The sequence below is a fragment of the Hyalella azteca genome, unplaced genomic scaffold, assembly GCF_000764305.2.
Source record: "Hyalella azteca isolate HAZT.00-mixed unplaced genomic scaffold, Hazt_2.0.2 contig15125, whole genome shotgun sequence".
Classification (NCBI taxonomy): domain Eukaryota; kingdom Metazoa; phylum Arthropoda; class Malacostraca; order Amphipoda; family Hyalellidae; genus Hyalella; species Hyalella azteca.
In genome coordinates, this window is record NW_025944986.1 from 256,186 (window position 1) to 262,830 (window position 6,645).

Here is a 6,645-nt window from a genome sequence, read left to right on the forward strand (position 1 = left end):
TATTCGTAGAGCAAAATAAATGACTGATCTTCAAAATTATTTAATTTTATGATAAAAAAATGTTTGAATGCTCGTCGTTTTTTTAAACATAATTAGCTACACTATTGTTTGTTTTAAAAACTTATCACCACAAATCAATTCCAGTGATATTTTTTAGTCTAAAAAATCACTGATCAAGGTTTTTCCACTGTCAACTCACGGCTTAATAATGAGTAAAAAAGATTTGCATCATCCTAGTCTGGAATAGTACACAGAAAAAGTGACAAAGCCTTTAGACCGATGCAGGGAATTGTTCCCGCTGTTTATCAGTTCAAGCATGCAAGTAAATACATTGTTTATCGCAGCAATCAATAATATTCTGAAATCGGTGATGTCTGGCCCTGGGCCTATACTTTCAAAAAAAGTTGAGAGATCGTAAGTTCATCCGCCAATCATTGACGGCCTTTCAAGCAAAATCCACCAATCATAGACAAGAAAATAGAGCGTAAGTACTTACGTTCACTTAGCGAGTTTTGAAAGCATGGCCCCTGGTCCTATACTTTCAGAAAAAAGTTGAGAGATCGTAAGTTCATCAGCCAATCATTGACGGCCTTTCAAGCAAAATCCACCAATCATGGACAAGAAAATAGAGCGTAAGTACTTACGTTCACTTAGCGAGTTTTGAAAGCATGGCCCCTGATTTCTGGTTCAACGCGAATGATGCGACGACCGCGGCTAGTTCTCACATACGCCCAATATTATATTATTTTGCCTGGAAATTTCAAAGCAGTATACGCTTAAGATAATGAGTTTACCACGGCAGCCTTTATTTCCTTAGTCAAATACTAAATTATTAACGTAATTTTACCCTTTATCCCATTACCCGTGTGCGCAACTGCGAGCTACCTTACTTCATAATAATTCAATTTCAAGCCGGAATATAATTGCAAAAATGAAATTTTGAATAAATATCTTATCTTGCAATTATTTTAAAATTGCATTTAAATGAGCAGCAGAGCTAAAATTTATTCATAATAATTGAAATATAGCTGAGCTATAATTCATAATTCATTATTGAGCAGAACTATAATTCATTAAAAATATTAATCGGTAAATAAATGATGGTTCGATGTCTGTTGCAATAAGTCGTTGAGCCAGCTTTGTTTTCATCCCAACTAAATGATAATATAATTGAATGAATTATACAAAGCGAATGCAAATAAAATATTAATTTGCTAATTACCTATAATTTTCTTAGTGAGCAATAATCCCTCTTTAATTCGAAATTTAACAAGATCTCGAATGTCGTGCGCTATTGTGCAAGGCCAGATTTTTTCTTGCTGTATTATATTTCCGTGGGATATTTTCGTTTATTTTAGTTAGTGAGTTTAGAAGAGGCATGCAATTTCGATGAAGCCGTGTTGAAGTGGTTATCATCCATATATTAATAACAGCAAAAATAGCGGTACGAAAATATTAGTTCCGCTCTTTCGAGTGCGGGTGGTTTTTGGACACTTCACCGAACTCACCCGCGCCTCGTCATCGGATTAAAACACAAAACGCAAATTAGGCGCAACTGAACAGCTCTTATGTCTCTCAATTCTGAAGGGGTATGCATGAAATTTAGAACATTTCTAATTATTGAAAATAAGTCACAGGAAGAATTATAACACAGCTTTACGTCACTTCGTTGTCAATTAAAACGGAAAAGTGTGAATTTTGCGCCACTGACCATCTCATAAGTCCCTCAATTCATAATGAAACGGCATGAAATTGATGACCTAACTAATTGAGAACAAGATGCCTCGATGTCGCCACTATTTTTTCCATTGCTTTGATTTAAACTAAATGTGAAGGACTTTCTCGTATTCTAGACCTTTGGGAACTATAATACTGCTATATTCTATGATGCGCCGACATGGCGGGTTAAAATAAGAGGTTCATGACGAACGTCTTCTCGAAAGAAATGATATAAAAATAGATAAAAATATCAATAATACGGTACGATGCATGAGTGGAACATATACATATGAACCAAATAATAATAAAAACAAATAATCAGACATAAATAACTTTTGCTGATTCGCACGTCAATAATTCGGCTATTTCTGCTGGGTTCGCGGCTCGTGCGGCGGAGGATAGCAAGAGACGTAAATACGCGGCGTTGGCAGCTCGGTATCGTTTCGAGCCAGTCGCATTAGAAACGACGGGCACATATGGTGAAACGACTGGTCCTTTAATATCACAGATTGGCCGTCGCATTACGGAATTGTCCGGCGAACGTAGAGAGACTCTATGGTTGGAGCAAAGGTTGGGTTTGGCTGTGCAGAGAGGCAATGCAGCTAGCATCCCAACAGCAGTCAGAGAAAAGTTCGACGTGGGCCCGCTCCTCGCTCGCGACACAGCTCAGTGACTCTCGGAGTTGGTGTAGGCCACCATCAGAGGCGTTAAGGCCGGGGCCCTGATCATTGACATGAAACCATTCCCTGTTTTTAATTAATAAATCCCTTTTTGTTGGAATGGTGAGTGTGGGAGGCCTTTAAAAGAAATTACACTAACCGAATAGCTTGTGGTTCGTTGGGTACAAACGGGCATCTCTTTCAAGGTCTTTACAATGAATGATATAGGAATCTGAGAAATTAACGAATTATAATTATTAACGTCGATTTGACTCCTTTTTGTGAGTAAAATTTCCATTTAGCAGTAGGCATGGAACACTAAAAATTTTGAACGGTGGCTACATATCACGGCCCTAAAAATGATCAACATTTATACATCAATTTCTTCACACAATAATACAAGTTAACGATAAGTCTCTTGATTTCGATAGTTTTGAAAATAATGTTCTTCGCATCCTTATTTTCAACAATCATAACTTTACCTTGACGAACATAGCCATTTTTATCAGAATAAACCTCAGTCACTGCCTCACTCTACCGGTAGACCATAAACTTCAAAGCAATAACTGGTCTACTACGACAACCAAATCGTTTGGCTGTAGTAAAGGGCTACTTCTCGTCCATTTCTGTCTTTCCTAACATAGTGGCAAATACTGCTTACGCCCCCCAAGTCAAAATAAGTTAGCTAGATATTGAACTTATTGCTAACTTCTCTTGGGGTAAAGATAATCTCGCGAAAACAATACAGGAGGGAAAGTGACGCCGGATTGCAAGAGAAGCAGGGCCTATGCTTTCAAAAAAAGTTAAGATATTGTAAGTTCATCCGCCAATCATTGACGGCCTTTCAAGCCAAATCCACCAATCATAGACAAGACAATAGAGTGTAAGTACTTACGTTCACTTAGCGAGTTTTGAAAGTATGGCCCAATATGGTTGGGAGTAAGCGCTTCCAAGTCTGATGAGTCGTTCGTCAATTCGGTTAGTGGTCGATAATTGAGAATAGCAGCAACTTCACAGAATGGGAGCGCAGCCGTGGGTAACAAAATTGACTCGTAAACAGGCCCTGGGTCCAACGCCAACCATCAGCATGCAATATCTACACATAGCCTCAGATCAATGAGCTGTGGGTAACTCCGGCTAACAGTAAATCCGCTTTGTACAACACAGCCACTGCTTCACAGCGCTGGAGCCCAACTGGCCGGAGCGCAACAGGCCCTACCGCAACTGGCGGCGCAGGTTAGGTTAGGTGGTTACGTTAGGAGTAACTGTTGCGGTAGGGCCTGCTGCGCTCCGGCCAGTTGTGCTCCGGCCTGTATGCGCTCCGGCCTGTGACTGAACTGCGCTGTTGTAGTGGGCGCTTTGTGTCAAAAGCCGTGAAAATGCCCGGCTCCGTTACGCTCGGGAAGCGGGGAAGGTATATGAATCGCACTGTGGACTTGGGCTATGCTGACCTCTAGGCTCTAGCTATCCACCCCGCAGAATAGCGTATTCAGTTCTTCGTCATTTATGCGATTAGGTTTCTCCTTCATCAAAGCGTTTAGGATTTTTCGAATGGTTCTCATTTCGCGTTCTCAAACTCCCACAAAACTGCGAGGCTGATAAAGGTCGAAATTTCTATTCAATTGCTAATTGCTTCATCAAATTCTTTACGACGCTCTCAGTCTAATTATGTATTTGTTCTGCCATCTCTTTATTTCTTGAAGTGAAATTCGTTCAGTTATCTGAGCGAATGGTCATCATATTACCCAATCTTGACACGAATCCTCTGAAGGCATTAATGAATGAATCTGTATCATGGAAGATGCTACTTCAATGAGAATTGCACGACGGCATAGACAGGTAAATATAACACCATACCGTTTACGGCATAGACAGGTAAATATCCCACCATACCGTTTTTCCGTTGAACGCCCTTCTGTGACCATTGAGGGACCGAAATAATCTATTCCGACGTTGGTGATTGGCCGAATGACTATACTTCCTTACTACTTTGAAGCTCTGAAATCACTGAAAATGCCTATTTCGATTTTTGGACCACTTCTCAGTGTCCAAACTTAAAACCTTGGCCATATTAACTCCGAACTTATTTCTTACTTATTCATATTTATTCACCGTCTATTAAACGCAGCTTTGAAACGTTGTATACATTATATTTTATTCAAATATAAGGAATTAACAATTTACTGAAAATTAATGTTAAGAACGTCATATAATTTAAATTCGATAGCCTAGCGTAACCTGTTTATTATGGGCGATTTATTTCTTACATGATTGCACTTGGTGGAAATGGCGAGTTATAAATGCGAAGTGCGTCCGTGCCTATGGGAAGTATTTTTAGATTCATATCGACGTGTATTTTCACTGGCTGCTGCAATCTTGTCAATCGCGAAGTCTTCAAAAATCATTTGCTCGTGATTGGTAGTCAGGCTAACAAATGGCATAATAAATTCAGCTTTCAAATCAAACACATGGATGGGTAAATACCGACTTACCAGGGGACATACTATCAGAATTCGCTGATGTACACGTGGCGTCTAATTTCTTGTCAGTGAGTGGTGGGTTTAGCTCGGTAAGCCGTCATTGATTGGTTGACGGAGTTAAGATCTCGCAACTATTTTGGATAGAACGGCTTCTTAGTCGTAGAAAAATAAATGACTTCTATTGCTAGTTATGTATATTGTCATCTGTTGCGCAGTATATTATGTCTCTGCCATTGGATTTGAACTCATCTTGATGGTAGAGGATCATGGTATCTTAATCATTTGCTAGATGTGACATGATCATTCCTTCCGTTTTAGCAATTTCCCTAGGTACTCCGATATTGTGGCGTTTTCTTTTTGGGAAGAGCACTTCGATATTGGCTATCATGATAGTATAAGTATAGTATAGGGGTTTCAGCGTTTATTAGGCCGTAGGCCTGTCGCCGATTCTTAACATAGCAGAACATTCACAGCTTATTGCAATCTCGAACTCGAAACTCACTGCTACAATTCTGCTTATGCTTAATTAACCGCCCGGCCTCCTTGCCGATTCTGACCAGAAACTGGCGCACAGAGCTGGGATCGAGCCCGCACCTCTCTGCTCCAATCATGGTTCTATGAACTGTAACCACTGGGCCACCCTGCCCAGTGATGTCAGACTCTTCTTCTCCATGCGTTCTTAGTTGCTGCAACACTGCACTGCCAGGGGTCTCTGCTCAGTAGCTGTTACGCTCATTCTTCTACTAAAATGAATATTTTAATAAGTATTCCAATCAAATATTATAAACAAGGAACAAACTGAATGACGCGGACTTTTTTTTCTTGGAGAAAACTGGAAAAATCGTTAGGGCTCTGTTGGTGATCCGAAGAAATTAGTTTTTTATTAAAAGTCGATTTAAATAATATGTGTAACAAAAAACTTGACTTGATAGAGAAAACAATGTCATTTTTATTGCTGTAATTAGTCTGATTCAGGGAAAAAAACCTAGAAGATTTCAAGCCATATTTTCCTGTTATCCAATGATATTGCTATTCAAAACCTCGTTTACGATCATCCATTGAACAAAGTGAATATAGAAACTCCAAAAATGCGTACTAAAATGAAATTGAATTACTTGCAGTAGTTTTTCAGAACTTATTTTTTTATTACATTTATTGTAAGGTACCTTATCGCGGGATAAAGAATTTGTCAAAAGTGAAAATCAAGAATTTATTTGCTTGGATAAAATTTAATTGTAGCGGAGAACATTCCATTGATGTTCACGTGGCGTTTCTATGCATTTTACGAGTTAAAGACAATATAATATACTCGTGATGTAAAGTTTCGGTAGAATTTTCTGGAATTTTCGTTATGTTAGTATTCAATTTGTTAAAAAATTGTATCGGCTTTCGATAAAGATGGTTAGTAAATAATATAAGGATTGAGGCTTCATGGCTTCTCACCCTGCGCCCACTACATATTTACACAAGTTATACTGTATATGACAAACGTCAACTGTTCATTTAACTAGCTAAAACATCAGCTGCAGGGAATCGTGAACGAAGAAATTCACTATAGAATCGGCTAACTGAAATATTGCTAATTTCTTCAAATATTGGGATGTGATTTTACTTGCAAGAATGATCTCCGTTGCTTAGCCTTTTTTCTATTTGACGTATTACTAGTAATGCATTAACGCACAACCCGCATTGTAGCATTTATATATTTGGTACAATAGGAAAGTTTCGACTTCAAGTACAAGCGATGTAAAGAATCCCTGTTTGATTCTTCTGGTTCGCAGGCAAGC